The sequence below is a fragment of the Varroa destructor genome, unplaced genomic scaffold, assembly GCF_002443255.2.
Source record: "Varroa destructor unplaced genomic scaffold, Vdes_3.0 BEIS01000003.1, whole genome shotgun sequence".
Taxonomy (NCBI): domain Eukaryota; kingdom Metazoa; phylum Arthropoda; class Arachnida; order Mesostigmata; family Varroidae; genus Varroa; species Varroa destructor.
Genome location: NW_019211456.1, coordinates 46,764,339 through 46,783,464, shown reverse-complemented (window position 1 = coordinate 46,783,464; position 19,126 = coordinate 46,764,339). Strand labels below are relative to the sequence as shown.

Here is a 19,126-nt window from a genome sequence, read left to right as displayed (position 1 = left end):
GACTACCAAGCACTGTCATTGTTCCTATCTAGAACGGAAATTTAGTTCTAGACACTCACAGTCTATATTATATGTACGCGCGGTAACAACGGTATCTATCTTAATATTTGTGTATTCAATTGAAATAATTGTTAGGTTGATTAAAAAGTTATGCTGACAATGTTTCTCCTCACCATTCGCAAGTTTCATACAGGCATTTTCTTGACGCGGAACAGATTCATTTCGAAAATGTTTTGCCTTCGCAGTACTGTTTACGTGCGGTCTTGGTGTGTTAATCTTAGCCTTTTATCTGCAATTGAGTTACGAGGCCAGAGAATTACGTGTTCGATACGGCCGTCTTCACTACTTCCCGGGCCAGGAAACACTGAGCTGAAGCAACAACGAATGCCCGTTAGATTGAAAAGATATTAACAGTATCTGGTAGCGTTGGCTGATTTCAGCGCTTTTGACCTAAGGATCCTCTTTTTCGGTTCGGATGACAAGCATGCTGCAGACAACTATAAGGAGTTGATGTCAATGAACTGCGGGGATTTAGAATTTGTGCAGGCTACCCTAAGAATTTTGCACAATTGTAGATTCCAAAAATACCGATGAAACTCTACCTAACGAATCAAATACACTTGACAACATAAAGGCCCTTGAGTAGCAAAGCACTCGATTCAATGGGGCTTTAGCAACTCGAAAAATTCTAATAAATTTTTGATGGAAATCTTTTTGCCTCCACATTACAGCCCAGATTTTGCCGCTTCTATTTTTCGAGCTATTCAGATAGCATGACTTCGAGGACAAGCTGTAACCCGTTGGAAGACATCTGTTTGAAAAGTAGACGAGGACCATGGAAAATGAAAGAAGTGATGCCAATCGGGAAGTTAGCTTTCGTTAAAAATTATGTACTGCAATGCGAGTTAAAAAAAAAAAACTAGATTAGCGCCTTCTTAATATTCGGATAATAAACGCGTAGTAGAAGTTAGCGAAAATGCTACATTTCGCTGTGCACACATATTGTCAAAAGGATCATTCTATTACCAAAGAAGTAGGCTCAATTTAATAGAAAACTTAAATTAACAGAAATTGAGCAGTATTTTGCTATATATGTAACTTTTCAAATCAGTAAAACTATACATATACCGGAATAGGATAGTGCCAGAAAAAATTTACAATGGATCATTACAAAACAACAGCAAAAAACATCATAAGTCTAACTCGCCAACACTTCCAAAGTCATAGAGAGAGCCGCTATCGTATAGAGAGATAATAGCGTGAACATCAGCTAGCATAATGTATGTCGTGGGGAATATTAGAGAACCGTCTAGCATCCCTCGGCAAATTTTAAATGATTATGAGTAGAAGAAATAGGCCGCGAAAAGGACCACCATAACTGAAACGTAACACCTACAACTGTTCTTTTTACACTCTGCGGTGAGTTCTATAAATAGTAAGGTAATAATAAGCAATCTAACAGTCTGGTGCTACGCTCCCGAAACTGCAAAGGCTCACATGGATTCTCTGTAAAAATTCACCTATAAATGATACGCATTAGCGGCATGCTCATAATGTTGAAAACGTACGCGCCATGTAAAAAAAATTCTATCTGTCCATTTTTATATATACGGATCAGGTTGTCCTACCTAATTGCTGCAGTCACGTGTATCAGAAAAGTTCGTTTTAGATTAAGTTGAAGCCGAGCAATAAAGTGAATTGGGAACGATTTGGTCTATTGTCCAATTATATAATTATATATTAATATTGTAAATACGAATGTGTTAGCTACGTATTGTCGTATTAAACCGTGGCAATAAACTAAAATTACCAATAAAGGATTACTACTTTGCTATTTAACTGTTGAAACGAGGTTGGAGACCCATTTCTTTTGGGGGAAAATCGACACGACGTATGGTGACAACGAACGATGGACGAAGGCGTATCATCTTGTTTGGGCTTCGACCGTCGCCCGCTCGTTCATACCGTCGAAATTTAAATAAATCGTTTGCTCATGCATATTTTCTGTTGATGGCTGTACTCCCTCCAATGCTGAAAAAAAAAAAGCTGTATTGAGCTATCCACAGGTAATTGTTGTACAAATGAGAAAAATTAAATTTTTATAGGGATTCGACCGTGGCATATGTTTTACTTCATTGCTAATTTCAATTAGCTGGCACATTTTGTTCTTGTGACAAATGGAAGTGCTCACATGTAACACGAACATAATATAACAATATATGTTATCGCAAACAGGACTTATATATGTACTGTATATCTGTTGCCTATTTTTGTTATTATTACGTACATTGTAAAATTATGAAAGGAACAGACTCAGAGATATGATTTTGAGTCACATCCATGCATGACATTTTCCACATGAAGCATATTACAATTTTTTGTCGTCTTCTCGTTAGGGTGATCATGATTCACTCGAAGCTGGGTTGATGGCTTTGGTAAAAGTTACTCTTCATATTCAATACACGAAGAGTAAACGCCATAGAATGAACACTGATGAAAGCACCGTGCGCTTTCCTAGAGGGCGCAGCAATAACGTCGCTGCCTATTTTTTTTGAAAGAAGTTGCAATTCTGGACAACTGAGAAATCTTTTTGGGAAAGCTTCTTGTAATCCAGGTTGTTGAATTATGAAAATATCGTACCAGCCACGTAGAGAAAGGCCATCCTGTAAAGTTATGACCGCAGAAAAATGAGGAAAAAACAAAATTTCTGACCTAGGTCGTGCAATAATCAGTGTTGATAATATTATATATAAAGGGAGAGCCGATGTTGGTGGAGATTCCGCTGCTGTGCTTGCTTAAATGCATGCGGTATAACCGTATCGTATGCGCTAGACCATACAAAGCTTCTCATTGAGACACAAGTGACTACTAGACTTGCGAATAGGACTTATTCCACAGGCCTTAGTCCCTGGATTCATATGACTGTTTTGTTAAATATAAAAAGTTACCGAATCAACCACTATAGTCCTACTAGGCATCTTGAACCCTGTGACCTTGTACAGATAGCCTCCTTTGTTACGATCTACAAAAAAGTTTTTTCTTTCTAAGTCTGACGGAAGGTATTTACAGAGGAACTTTACTTTAAAATTCATTGTCAGCTAAAGGGGTTAGGGGAAGCTGTAAAGACTTATATAAGGTCAAATCGAATTTGTAGAAACAAAATGCTTGGCGGCATGGGCTGCGGCTCAGGACGGAAACGTAGAAAGTTCAGTAAAGCGAGACAGGCGTCTGTTTGATCCTACTGGCTTCGAATATCCCGGAGTTAAGTCTGCTAAAATCAGCATCATACACATATAATGTCAAATTGCACGTGGGCATATTGAAGCATCGACGTCTGTTTTCTTCTTCTTATCATCAGTCAACCTTGATCGCTTTTAATATCAGCGGCGCTAGTTGTACAGCTGACAAATGTCAAACAAATGGATAGCAGTTGTGAGTAAAGCCTACCTTGAGCCTGACAGTAACGATCATTAAAGTGAAGGTCTCGCTGTGCTTATAGATCTGCCTCTTCATTTCTGACCTTAAATACATTAAGGCTCCTTCACGACGGTAATTGATCACACAGTGAACATCAAGTACCCGTTACAAGAAGGTCAATTTGCTAGCTCAGTTTTATCAGAAACGCAACCAGAAAGACTACTTCTTGACATTTACCATTCAGATTGTCGAGCTTGTATAGTGCCCTACGGCGTGCTATGGGTTCTGCTATTTACGAAGCTATTAATCTGCTTGTTTTTATATAAGCTAAATTATATCTGGTGTGTCTGGATGACACCTGTGTTATATTAAACCCGCCTCTTCGAAGCAGAAAATGTTTTGATCAAAAACGAATTACGATATTTTATTTCAAAGGAAATCATAGTAAATTCTGAGAGTCACGGAAGCAACTTTCATAGTTACAACTATTTTTCTGCATAGTATTATAGTTTTTATATCGATATTATTATTATTATTATTAGTGGCAGGTTTATTAATATCCCAATATTTCTTCTCAGTAACTAGGAATTAGCCGCGATTATCAAATGAAATGATTCTCATAGTCAAAAGCTATGAAAAAAGAAAAAGGCTGAAGGACAGCGTTGTCTATTTAGCTATTATATGAAATGCTGGACATAGCCAAAATGCAGCCAGCATTTGAATGGTGGATTTATGAGAGGAAAAAATCTTACCGATGCTAACGTTCCCATTACCGACCTTCGTTTCTTCAAACTGACACCGGTTGTTATTGTCCGCTGCTTAATACATTGGCTGCATAGTCTTCTATGTGTGGTACCAGATGTTCGTATTCGAAGTCGTGCTTTTGCTTTGTTGTTGTTAAGTGCTTACTTTACTACCAAATGGATGTCCCATCTGTGGACGCTTACGGAACGCAATCACAGATCGTGCAATCATGAGGGGACGGATGTACCTCATTTTGTTGAACCGGATTTTGTACTCTTCGTCTCAGAATAAAAATCCACGAGTGTGTGTGAGTGACTCGCGCTCAGATTGTTAAATTACCAAGAAAGATTTTTACGAACTAGAAAAAATTCCTTCCTTTTCTAGCTGCAAATATGAGCGATAGAAAATGGTAACGCCGAGCAACTAGAGAATACGAAGATCGAGGTTGTAGAAATCTGAAATGATCTTGTAAGAGAGTCACTTTGCTACCAGCTGTCTGTACACTGTGAAGCAGAATTAAAAGAAAAGTCAGATTACAGTGCAAAAATGAAATAATAATAATAATAATAAAAAGTAAAAAAGTTTGTGTCAGGTCGTTTCGTATACTTTTATATACATGCCTAGACAGCGTAGTTTTATTGCCTGGAAACTAAAGTACGCTTTAAATTGTGCAATAACACATCGAAACATTGCATAGCTGAGGTCACACACTACTGCTACTCCCATGTTGAAAAATACCACCTCATATCGGCAAAAGTGGAGAAAGTAGGCATTATATATAGAAAAAAAAGTACGTTTCTAAAATGGCCTACCCGCAAGAAGGGCTAGCATCGCCAACATTTCTGACTGGAAAACATAAATCATTCAAACTTGAATTTACCGATCGGATATATTCCTATAATAAGTTCAGTCGTACTTAGTGCAGTTTTTGTTAGATTGTTGACATTCTGGTTACTGTATGATTCATTATTAAAATAGCACCTAGCGCTCGCGTTGGGCCTGTGCACCGTAAGGTGATCGTCTGCTGCAGAACGGAATAGCTGGGGGTCAAGGAAAGAGTGTATCGGTCGTGATTAATCGTATCGGCTCCTCGGTTCGACACAATTGTAGAATACATCGGGTTTTATTTTGCTAGACAGACTGACATAATTAGCATCTGCCAGGCTGCCGAGATCGGAATAGCCCAGTAACATTGCTTATAAAACTCAACTTGATTAAATAACAGTATTTTGTGCTTAGCGTTTGTGTCCGAGCATTTGGAAGGCAAATATGGACCGATAGGCCTATACTAAATCATGTGTGACTAAAAGCGCGATAATTTTCTTTAGTTCGCTCTATGTGGTTACAAGGTATTGTTGCGGACAGAAAATGATGGCAGACCGATTTTTACAGGTAGAAGGAGGAGTCTTTTTTTAACGACCACCTACAGCTCATTTGAAGACTACATAAAATAAGCGCATTTGGTTGCGGTTGTACCGAGGGGTAAGGAGTCTTCAAGGCTTCTTGGGCAGCAGGTGCGAGCCAAAAGCTTAAGCCGAAGCCTGTTGTCGATGATGAAAACCAGTGTGATTTCATAATTAGATAAGATATGGCTTTTTGGGAATTCGTTGCCTTCTCTTCGAATTGTTGCTTAAATCTCTGATATGCTCATCAGCCATTTGGCTTAGGAGCCAAAAGAAGAAGAAGAAGAATGAATCTTTAGATATATTTTGACAAATTCTCATATTAAATTTTGACAAAAAATTATAAAAACCTATTAAAATTTATACCTACCAAAAAATATAATGCGTATTGTCTGTCGTAATTTCTTAACAAAGCAAGAGTTACTTTGTTTAGTAACTTGAAATGAGGTCGAAACCTATTTTGAAGCGGTCTAGAGGTTACAATAGATAAATGAAGTTACACTATTGGATCCTTCAGATGATTTTAGCTGAAAAGAAGGTGCATTTGAAGGTGTTGAGCTTGTAAATATTGTCGCCAAGCAAATAAAAAGTATCAGATTTGTTTTGTTGCTAATGGTTACTGTGATCTAGTCCTTTCTCTTAAGGCAATTTTCTCTAATTTGTCCTCATCGATTAGCTCAATATTTACGTCGTAGTTAATAGATTAACGCTCGCATATAAGGAGCCTATCTATGGGCGGAGCTGTGCACATAATTGAAAAACAATTCTGACTCTTTTTGAGACCCAGAAAATAGTTATCTGTTAGGAACGAATACTTTACAGGAAGACGTTTTTGAATATTGTCTCAAGTGAAAACGATTACTCTTTAGGACAACGTGCTTCGGCCTTTCTACAGAAGGTGAGCCTATGTAACGATTTAAATGCTGACCCCACATTCGTGCATCACAGCCGCCGTCTTTCACATACAAGACAAGCAGAAATCTGTCAATGAGTCGTATAAAACTGTGCCATAAAAACATCTAGTCTAGGCCTTTCTGCTGCGGCCGAAAGAAAATAACAGCTTCAGTTCGACAACCTAGCAATACGGAATAACGCCGCTAACATTCGTTTTGCCGACGTTTTTCATCCTGTTCGTCATTCTCAACACAAACGTCTAATGAAATCTTCATCAGCTGTGCAAACGAGTAGACTGTGAAAAGAGCTCAACGAGCGGCTAGCGCTAACCACCTGAGATGAAATTCCGCTTCTGTACGGCGGTTTCCATGTGTGTTTACGTAACACTATCGTCCGTTTGTCCAGAGCTACAAAATTACTATATATGCAGAATAGAGGTCATAAAAATGGATAATTTCACCAGCAAAATCGAAGCAAAGATAACGTCTAAAGGATAGAATCATTTAAAGCGCCTCTCTATGGGTCAAACTTTACCGCCGTTTGCTATTCCATCAGACAGACGGCTGGCTCTCAGCATGAAACGTGACATCTATCTATACCCCGGTGCGAACCCAGACCACAACAACAGGGGCAAGTACGTTACCCACTAAGCTATCCCAGGGACTTATTTAATGCACCTTTTTTTTTTAACGCTACAAAGATGTCCGCGGTAAAATCTTTTCGAGGATCCTCAATGTTTATATTTTCAGCGTAAGTATTTTTGTGAAATATGAAAACCCTTACCGGAAGTAGCGCACTGATTCATATTTAAATCGTTGCATATCGTTTGTAATTTCTATGTTCGAAAATTGTGCTCTGCATTACGATGTAAGCAAGAACGGCTAGTAAAAAGACGGTCAACAAATCTTTTGGAACGTCATTCCTAGCGGACCCTAGTCGATCAGGAATGACGTTCCCCTCGGGATCATTTGCATGGGCAGACTACTTACGCTGTACATTTTTGCGGCAAAATATGCGGCCAGGTAGCGTTGGTCATAGCGAATGCTACGTCTACGAAGCGACGGTTCACGTTTAGCGGCTGAAGTGGGCAAAACTACAGAAATGTCAACACTTGTTGGTTGCCGCGAACGGACATAGATGAAATGAGTGCACTCCATTTTGCATGGCCGAAAATCCTAAAGTCGATTCTCGAAGTTAAACTTGTGCTCCCTCTCTTTTGCATGTCTTTCGTTCATTCAATTACAGACTGGCAATGCAAAGCGTCGACAACTTGGAGAAATAGCCAGAACAGGGGCAGACAAATGCACAGTTGTCCTCAGAGTAATCATTTGCAGCCTCAGGGGAGGAAGTGTTGAACGCTCGGAGCGCTCTGCTCTGTTAATCATAAATAAACAAGGAACCAGATCAAGTGAGGGTTATGTATTTTTGCATAGTTTGTAGAAGTAAATTAGACAGGCTAGCTAACATTTTGACGATGCAAATTGTTGCAATAGCATGTAACATAATGTACAATAACCTATACATAATGTGAAACAGCTAGATCAGACTTGACAAGGAGTCCCGGGGCTGCCTATAGAATCTTTCCAGAGGCGACTGACCTGTATTTGGCTGGAGTTGCAGTAAATGCGTTATGTAGTCGTGACCTGTTTCACTTTTCCTTAGTATAATTCTATCTGGAACTGGCCCTTAACGTATACTATTTTTAATAGACAAATATAATAGTAAAAAAACAATAAATTCCAGAATACTGGGTTCTCTCTGTTCAGCTGATTTGGGCTTTGTCAACATTTGAATATAAACCCCTCTCTCGAAAAGAACGATCTCATAGGCGAATGTGCAGGAAAACTAGCAGTCACTATTACACGTATACAAATGTTTACTCTACCTTCCATTTTCCTAGTTCGTAGGAGCAATCGTACGACTATCGAGACGATTGTACTGAAAAAGGTAATCACTTCCTTCACCTTCAATAAGGAGAACATTTGTGTACACAGTGTAGTAGTGAAGTAGCGACGCCATATGTTCCTTGAAAAAAAATTTATATGGATGCATACACATACTCTTCAGAGTTGAAGATATATTTTCCATGCTGCTAGGAAACTTGAAAGCTAGCTAACGAGAAGAGGTTTGAATAATTTTGCAAATAATGTTCTTATAATATAGGTCGTCGAGTATAACACGCGACAAAAATTTATCTCATATTTCTAAATGATGCTGTTGTTAGGCACTAGGATCGGTGTCGTTAACAATACCACGCTCGTTTGCCTTGGTCAAATTAATCAGATAAAAAGATAAATAATTAAATGAGGCGCGCATAGTTCGGGCTAGAATCAAGACAGAAATGTAGAGACGCTGCTTTCTGTTTGCTCCTACGTTACAACAATGATCTCACAGTTCTGTGGGATCATTGTTGTAACGTAGGAGTGACGACAAATGGGTCTTCCACAATAATCACGGACGGTTACGTCAATGGAGCCGGCGAAACATTACCCTAAAGCTAACGTAGAGCTACAAAAGCTAATTGTGTCTATCGGGTTATGTGGTAGATATGCTATCAACCACAGCAGCGATTGGAGCAGGCCATTAGTAGCCAGAGTCATATTGGTGCTGGACCCTACATTGAAAAGTGAGATTCCCCGTCATCTAAATGGTACTCGCCAGGCATTGCTCCAACAGAAACATCAGAAACTTTTTGATGAAAAATTGTTCAAACCACAAAATGCTGTCGAAATTTTCGTTCGAAACTTCACGAAACAGAAACGGAATAAACAAGTAACGATCTAAATGGCACAAGGTCATAGATAATGATAATGGACTGTATTTGAATTGAAAATAAAACAACTAGGTCTGCAAAAAGAGCAAAACGTTTCATAGTGAACGACATAATTTTGATGATAGTTTAATTGTTTATTTCCTTGAAGCCTAATGCGCTTTTGTTTGATTCAGGGCTTAAAAGAGGACACATTTGCGGAAAAGTAGGCCTACACCAGATCAAACAAGATCCGCTGACATTCAGTAGAAAGTTGGCTTACATTTATTCATTTGCAACATATACGCAGATTACGATTGGCAATCGCGTCCGTCAAGTCAATAACACAAAAAAAAATCATCCTAATTATAATAGTGCCAAAATATGAATTGCCATTGAATGAAGCGGGATCCATTAGACGTATCTTTGCTACAATTTTATTATGGTATATCTGTCATCGCGTCGATGTGTCTGATGGGCACATCATTTTATTGCGGGAATTCTATTGCGAATTTAGAGCAGACCTCCGGAAATACTAGTAAAACGAGCTCTTAAAAAATTTTAGCGATAACAACATTACTGTCCTACTCTGTAGTTAATAAAGGTACAGTTCTATTGAAAAAAAAAAAAAAAAAACGGAGTAATAAACGATGTTGCGTAACGCCACAGCATAACAATATACAGCGTCTCGAAGTGTTGTTAAAGGTACTTTGGTTTAATTAATTCACGAACTCGGAAGTTAAATTGATTAGGTCGTTATTGCTTTATCCTTGCAGGTAAACACAGCACTCGCTTTTGAGGGGCCTGTTATAAGCCTAACTAACAGTTCTACAAGAAGGCTTAATCATTCTCTATGAAAGTCTGTTTTTCTAAACAGGGTCAACTCTGCTAACTTATTTGCTTTATTCCCCTCCTATGACCCAGTTCATACTAGAATATGACCAGATAACAAGGCGACGGAGATGAAGAAACGCGCTACCATACGAGTAATACTGATGGAAAAATACATTTAAAATTTGCTGCATACCCATTCGCTACCTCAGAAATAGCACCGATCTTCAGGATGGAACCAAAATGTATTGCGACTGTCTAGGTTATAACAGATTATGGGAGAAGTATCTTTTTATGCTTCCTTCATCGATATAGACTTAACCGAAAGGAGATTGTTTTATAGTTTCTGGGCTGTTTCAGGTCTGCTAGCCCCAAGTGTTGTCCACAATGTTGGGAGGGATCGTCGTAAAAACAAGCGTCCTTTGAATCAGCTATGATGAATAAGGCGAGATGAAAATACTTCATTATGGTGAAGAAAAACCACCGCTACGAACTTTAATTAACATCACACCTACCGTAACCAAATAAGCTGACCGTTTACAGCACGGATGAAACATATAAACAAAAAGTTCCGGTACACTTTAAGGCATAAAATCACAGACAGGAATGCCGTAATTGTTCAGCCTGATTATAAAGTGCAACAGTACTGTCCTATAATGTCCTGCTAATAATTAAGTGTCCTTTCTACTTCAGTCTTTCGTAACGTGTGTCAAATAGCAGTTTCTATTAGCGGCAGTACACTCGATCTATCCTAACGTGTGTGCTTACGGCAGCTTTAAATTTCGTTACTGCCCGTTTAACTTGTCTTGTATTACAACTTGACAAAGTATACCACACGTCTCGTTTGGGTGGGACCCTACGGTGCATTCCCAAAAGAAATCAGATCGCGATTTTTTTGCGCAGTGCCCGGACAGACTGCGACCCAACCAGCCTATTACTACCCTGCTCGTAACGGTATAACAATTCAGCGGACTCAGATTAGCGTTGATGCTAATTCAAGCTGATAATATTATAGCCGAGCTGGTGCTTGCCGCCGACGAGAGTACGCCTTGTAACACGTGGTAGTTTTAGACGTAGCCCGAAAGAACCCAAAAAAAAATCAATACACGTGAAGGATGCGGGTCTCAAGATCTACTACGATACGACTATTTTACACATTAAGATCTGTATGACTGTTAGACACGATATGCAAGTGGTCGGGATGTGGATACTGGCTTTGACCTTGCGTTGAGTCGTGTGGAAAACAGTATTAGCTTTAAAAAAAGCTCTTTATTGGAATACGGAAAGCGAAGATCGACTGTTTTGATATTTGATTTGGTTTAGTTTACAACACCAATCGTGAAGTTGATGAAGTGATTTTTTAGTTGCACGTCCACGGAGAGCACGGATCGAGCATGCTCCTAGTACAGTAAATTCACGCTGTCGTTGTGGCATACGTAGTTTTCCATGAGTTTTAAGTTAGCGTTTACATCGTATATCTTCGAGAGTATTTAGCAAGTCTGTCATAATAATAATAAAATGTAAATTGCACGACATCAGACTGCAGGACAGAAAGGGCGGGCACTTTTGAAAGTCAATGAGGGTTCAGGAAATCAGAACTAAAATGCTTTCTTACACATTTCTATTTTAAGTATTCACCGAAAGAGCAAAATTTCAAAAGACTTTATTGAGTCGTGTTGACGAGGTAGTTGAGTTCTGAAAGCCAATTTCAATACATCACGTTTCAGGAAAACGTCAAGAAGGGGACGGCACCTTTAACACGAATATACAAAACGAACGTATGACCAAATACCTGGCCCCTTTCTCTTTCACGTATCATCAGCAAACGTTTTAACCTGTCGGACAAGGCGACGGAGTCTGTCGACGGATGCTAGGGGACGTTTGTAAACGCTTAAGTCGTCGTATGCCCGATGCTCTTCGCTTATGTTATGGGCGATATAATGGATTTTTATTAGCTTTTTAAGCCAATATAGTTATTTTCGTCGTAAGGTGACCCCGTAGCCAAGTTACGATTCATTAATGGGACCTAATTGCTCTAGAATGACCTCCGCTATGATGCAAACATGTTATGTATCTTATTATCGGCCAAAAGAGTGAAAGTGCTCACTGTGGATTACAAACGCATATTATGATTCACATAATATAATGAGCAATTATACTTATTTCGGTATTCTTTTTTTTTAGTTAAAAGATAATTAGGGTATATGTTCAGAATTGCAGCGGGCCCAAGTGGCACCTAAATCTAAACGTGTTTCCGAGGCAGGATAGTCTACTATAGGTGTTTTAATTGATGGCAAACAGGCGGACGTGCCCTGCATTATCATAGCGCAAAAGGCCATCTGAGACGGACGTATCCTTCGACGGAACGAAACCAGCATCAGAATCTGCCTTATTGATATTACAAATGTGTTCGACTTCTCCAATGACGACCCTTTAAGTAAAGCAAAATACAAACCTTTTCCTTAACCTATTCGCGTTTGCTCAATAGGTAATAGGGCCTCAAGGTTCATACGAGGCAACCAGATAAGCAAGGGGAATTCCAAACTAAATAAAGGTACCGAAAAATCTACGTGAGCTGCATGTTATGTGTGTATATATTCGGAACGAGTTCGTCCTAATTCGTAACTTCATTTCATTATCCGTTCCTTATCCTTATGCTTGCCTGCACCGTATAGCCCTGCCGACGTCATCGAATCACTTGGGTGGTGACCTATTAGTGATTTCATCAGAGAAGTGACGCAGGTAAATTTCATTAAAACTTGGGACACAATGCTCAGTAATTCGACTGACAGTGCCCACTAATCATTTTAAAGTAGGCGCCTGAATCCACACTGAAGAATCAACTTTGGTGTGCTTGTGTCTGCCACACATTCGCTTGTACAGCTGAAGCCATAACAAAACCATAAAAGGTAGAAATTGTGCACCTCTCGTTTTTTCTGTGAATTTTCGTGTGAAGTTTCGTGCTGCGACTGACCAAACACGACTTCACGTCACACAAACGGGATCACCAAGCAAAGTTGAACTCTGTTCCGCGTTATCATCTAATGTATGTACCGCTGGTTCGTTGATATAAAAAAAGCAAGCTGCTTTATCCTGCTAGAAGGAATGGAAAGTCTTTGTACTACATGTCTAATACAAAAAAGTTCATTTGAAGTACTAATTCACCTACGGTGAAGCTAACGCTATGCTTATGTCTGGTCTTGAAAGCGAAAGTATTCTGAGAGGTTGGAAAATGTGAGCATTTACTGCAGGCTTGTACCTTTTTGACCCAATGGGCCTAAGCTATCTAAGAATCAGACTTTTCAAAAAGGAGTGTGAAATCAGTTTCGACAATAGGATACGTAGCTTCATTACAGTAGGTGACGCGTGCGCCTTAGCGCTTTTCGTTCTCGGTTCCATGATCGATATGATGGAGACAGGGCCAGAGTTAAAGCTTGACTGGGACTTCTCATTAGCTTCATGGGTATGGCACTACCGTCAAGGATTGGTCTGTAGCCAATTGTGGCAATGGAACTGCGACGGCTGGCAGAAGAGACAGACTGTTTTCTAGCTGCTGTTTTGCTATTGAGCTGCTACGATGGCACTGAATGGTTCACCACGACCGATTTCGCAAGGGGCATAGGGTCCGTGGACTACATGAACCTTGATTCGTTGAATCTAACTGGCGACAAAGACGTACATAAAGGTAGAATCAGGGACGAAAGAAGCTTATAAAGGTGGCGAAACTGCAACGCTTGGCTGCGCCAACATTTTTAGCTACCGTAACGAACGTACGTAGAGTTCTAGCACTTTACGAATATTTTTGAATGACTAGCTCAGCTTTCAAGTACATGATCCGTATTTGTACTCTACAAATGTTCTCTATGAATCTATTTCCTGTACAATCACGACAGATTGATGATAGCGACTCATAAATAATCGATTTAATAAATATCATGTAATAACTAACTCAGTTACTTCAATGCTCAAGTCAAAGAGAATCGATTTACGTACGATAAAAAAGATCAAAAATCAGAGAAAATATTGGCTCATAATATAACCTGTATATTCCATCCAAGGGAGGCACTTCTCGTTCAATTAGTTTAACAGTGTCCAATAGTTTTCAAGCTATTATTTATCCAGAATCGTGTGTGTGATTTATAATTGTTATTGTTATTAAAAAAAGTATGTCGACTGGTAAGCAAATGTTACTTTAAATCTTTCTTCTAAACATTTTCAGTAAGAGAGTCTCAATTCAGAAGATGGTAATATAGGACACGAAATTATATATGTCGCTCAAGTATTAATTCACGATCATACGTCAGAAGCGTCTACATAGGCGCTTGCCCACGATGGCAAGAGTTCAAACTTAAAATGTCCGAACGAAACATGACAGAACTAATGTCGTCCATCTTGAAAACTCCAAGGCAGAGCTTCCTTTCAAGCGTTTCTACGAATAGAACGCCGAGAAAGGCCCGTCTGTATGGCTAGCTGTTACTCAACACGTAAATAAGCACCGCAGAACGTTATTACGCCTTCAAAGAAAATTTCATACAGGTATTGAAGGTGACAGTGCACACCTTACGCGGTTTCTTCAGAGTCCGTACTAGATTATCATAGAAAATCTGAAATCACTTTTGCATGGCTTTTCAGAATTTATAGTAAAATGCTGATGGATTTATAGCATCTCGCGCGAGACACTTGCACAAATCTGCTATCTTTTTTAACTAAATTGTAGCATACCTATTTTGCAATTTTTTAAAAAATTATGTAAGAATTGCAGGGACATTAATAGGATACACAGGTTCATGTGACAAGAAAAGAAAGGAACACTGTTGCAAGAAAACCTTTGATATGTAGCAAAGTCAAAGATTGCTGCCTGATTACTATAAATAAATACAACAAGACCCGCCCCGGAAGCTCCTGGTGGTGGGGCAGGCTCTTGATGCAGTATTAAAAAATAGGTGATTCCAAAAACCTAACCTCGAGCAATACGGCGGCGGTGTGTTGAAAAAATAAGGCATCGGAAATGAGTTATATAATCAACTTTTCTTGATTAGGAATGTACATAGTTTTAATAGTAAACGTATACATCAACTGATTACTGAACACTTTTTAAGTAATTTGTACTCTTTTAATTGGGGTTGTTTCCACCAGTTAGAGAAAAATATAAGTAAATCATCAGGAGTCTCTGTGCATACTACAAACTGGCGAAATCAAAAGTTACGGATTTCGAGTGCGGACATAAGCTTTAGGGTAAAACAGCTGAGATTCAGTAACTTTCCTAGTTATTTATGTCCTTACTGTCAGGCATGCATTGGGAAAGAATGCGGGCCAATGATCTCACTCGTACTAAGTACAATAGATTTTCAGTGGTATTGATTTACACGTGTGATATGTACATTACAATAGGATCAATCAACGAGGCACCTCACAACATTAGAGCAACATTGTATAATGTGCACAAGATGAAGCACTGAAGACATGATTGATGAAATCTAATTTTCGCGTCTTGTACCAGGTGCGACTAAGATATTCATCAATATCCTAACGGTAGCTGATACGGAGAACGCGTTACTTTTTTCATCAACACTTCAATATAGGGACGACGTTTGTATTTGTATCTGTGTTTTATTTCGGGCTGCTGCTGTGATGTCGATAAATAATGCATTTTTTTTTTAGCTGAGCGGCGTGTCAACCTCTTCGAGGGCGTACGAAGGCGATAAGCCTTTTAGTGAGGGTTTACTCAGAATCGTAAAGAGCTCCTTCTGTTTACTAGCACAACGTCTAGACCGGTCTTTATGACATCTCTCCTTCACTACTCTTATATGCGTTATTTACCTTCCGGTTATAGTTACATTAGTTTTAAGCTACCGTAGCTTGGTTTTCGGGGCTAGCCGAAACCATAAAACAGCTATTATTAACGAAATACAGTTTCTGCGTCTTCGGTCAAACAGGATATAGTTTCAGGCCGACTGGTGTTGTTCCCGAGACATTTTCTTTTCATGCAGGGCGTGCCAATGTGAGCGTGTAAAAATATCAGCTTGTACATGTATGACGGCTTGCCTGCCATCGTACGAAAACCACCAAAGTTACTTCTTGTTCATTATCCACCTTACTTGTGGGTCGTCATTGAACAACGCTATTCCCACTTACCCGGCACGATGACTTGCCGCTGTGTGGTTCCTTGTTTTTGGCCATACGCCAAGTCTAACAACTCGAGCTGTAGGGGGCGAGAGGAGAACCCCAGTATTCCTATACAGAAGGACCATTACAAGGAATACTGTAGGCTTCTTCGACCGCAGCTTCGCCATCGATGAAGTCCACGAAAGTAAAAGCGGCCACCCAGGGACTCCACAAACCCTCGCAGTCGTTCGGGTGGCAAATAGGCAAAGAGCATGTTTGGTCTGTTCTCTTCGGGCAAGATGAATCCACCCTATAGCAATAACCGTGTACCAAGCGGTTATAATATTGAAAATACAAAATTTGTTATATATCAAAGGCATCGCTAATGGCTATATAAATAGAAATGACATTCAAAGGAAAAAGTTTTGTAGGCTTGAAAAACTCAACTACAAATGAGATGAACAAAGTCGTCCGGATAAGACGTCCCATTAGGGCTTTAAGTACGATTTTTCACTTCCTTTTACCTATGCTCTGAACTAAATGAACTACATGTGTTGTTGTACGCCGGTGAGACTAATAGCGCGTCGGTACTAACTTCAAAAGCTGTTTTTCCTAGATGAGCAGCTATCAAGTTGATCATTTCCCTCCTTTTTTGGGATAGATCAAAAGCAAGATCTATTAATGGTCATTTTAATCATCTATAACCACACCAATAATTGCTTTAAGATCTTTATAGATGTTTAATCTTAGGCGATGTCTCCACCTTTATCTGTACTTCTCTTAAAAAACACGCACCTGTCGTGCATTGTGTCTATGTTACCTTTCTACGTTTCGGCCTTTACGTCCGGCGTCGCCGTTGGGAATTTCGTCAGACATACGGTTGACCTTCGACCGGCAACCTCCGATCCCCGCTCTACGACTGGAGACTAGTTGGCAAATACGTTACCCACTAAACTGTCACAGAAACGTACCTATATTACCTAGAAAAAATAGTACGTGTTTAAATATTTTCTTGGACAGAAATAGATTTAGAAGATCGATTATGCCACTTTCAAATGAATATCATTAACATGTTAAACAACGCCACCGTGTAAAATATTGTCTTCAACATATTGTCAAAGCTCGATATAATGCTCCGAGGAACACGTCGATTATCTTTATCATGATCAAGTGCATAGGTGTTTATCTATAATAACAGAAATTACTTTTTTTTTTTCCTTTTTTTTTTGTTGCAAGGAATAGCGCTGATTGCTTAAGAGAACAGCCGTTCTGTACACCAAATAGGGGTGAGGTTTTTCCGAGGCAATCTCCAATTTTGTAACTATAGAATATCACTCTTCAATGTTTCTTTAACGACTTGTACTTGTCTCAGCGTAGCTATAATTTCAAAACAGCTATAAATATTATATTCACTGGAAACTAAACGTCTTCATAATTTACTCCCTATGTTTGAATTCAACGATTTGTCGGTAAGCAGATGATGATCATCGAACAGCCTGATGAGTGGTCTCAGCCAATATGACAACAAGTTACAGATTGACAAGATAAGCGCTCTTTGCTTATACTAGTGTGGATAAATGCAATACAAGATAGCAGGACGGAAAGCGATAGCTCGAATGGGTCCCTTAGACGCTTAAGAAGGGCCATCAAGAAGTAGCAAATGACCTAGATACTATTTTGATGAAACGCCAAGCAAAGGCAGAAGCTTAACACGCCTCCATAGCTCAATGGCAATTGGCAACACGTCAAATATAACATTCTATCAACACAAATAGCCAAATTTTATTCCATTGGTCTTTTTTTTTTGTATAATAGAATTTATTTTGCAACAAGGTTCTTTGTATCCCTAGAGGTATCTATGAACATATAGGGAATACGACACGTGTAAATACACGCTTTAGTCGGTGTTTCCCTGAATTGTTGATAAGAAGGATGCTTACTATGTTTGCAAATTGTGCCGCTAAAACTTTTCGGCAATTGACTACGTAAGGTCAACGAAGTTATGCTCCAGCTAGACTGCGGCGAGAGCTGTACGTTAGTTTATAGCCATTTCCTTAATTCATTATAGTGAAATTGCGCGTGTTGACCTCTGCCTGTAATTGATTTGATGCGATGGTTATAACAGTGGTGCCGTGTTTACATACTGAACTTGGTCACGTGGCGCTCTAGGTTTGAATAAGGGCTTGCACACATTTCGAGGTTATGCTGGTAGCCGGCCGGCTGAAGCGCTGCTTAGGCATCTGGTGTAAAACTTGAAATTTTTTTACACTTTTCCTGTTTTTCTACCTCTTTCTTACGCTTTGTTTTCTACGGTCTCGTAACTTATCCGGACCTGCCTCGAAACTAAGGCCAGTTGGCCCCACGGTGATTCCTGCTGGTATTTGGCGCTGTTTCCGCTGCCGCTGTTAGAACGTGCTATCATTAGCGGCTGTGTGGCTGATCCACCCTTGCGATCATCTGCTGTGACTGGTTACGCCGCCGAGATCCCTTCCTCTGTTTCGCCACTGCGTATTTTCCTAGTGGAAAGAACAATCACCGAAAAATATGTGTTGTAGGGCCTGAAAGGAATAGAAGGTGATCGGCATCTGCATCCATTATTGTCGAAACGAGGCTGTGGCAGTCGAGAGGCGCAAAGGGATGTTTCTTGAGATAACTCGCGAGCGATTTCGCAGTGATGACTTTGATCTGCTGCACCTACTCACCACTGTTATCATTAACTAAAATCTACTTTGGGTGTATGTGTATGTAGATAGTAGTCATTCTACGATGTAACTACTGTAACTGCCGCTGTTACTGTTGCTGTGTGTATCCGGAGTGCCCTTACGAATGTCTTTTCGATGACGAGGTAAATGATGGTGAAAAAATAGGAGCAAACCTGAAAGGATTATTATACGAATGCCGGTCGAACCTTGGAACAAACGCCTTTACTGAAATCTAGTTTGATAAGTGATTCTTCAGATTGAGTCCCGTAGAGAAATTCGCA

At 39.6% G+C, this 19,126-nt stretch overlaps 1 long non-coding RNA gene across 1 annotated transcript; it reads right to left on the bottom strand.

Annotated features, from left to right (window-relative positions):
- Positions 1-1,950: 1,950 nt before the first annotated feature.
- On the bottom strand, positions 1,951-17,542 carry LOC147757039 (uncharacterized). Its single transcript, XR_015324397.1, has 3 exons — positions 16,964-17,542; positions 16,174-16,453; positions 1,951-2,031 (listed from the first exon to the last, which is right to left on the bottom strand). It is a non-coding gene; the product is annotated as an uncharacterized LOC147757039 (long non-coding RNA).
- Between the last annotated feature and the right edge of the window lie 1,584 nt (positions 17,543-19,126).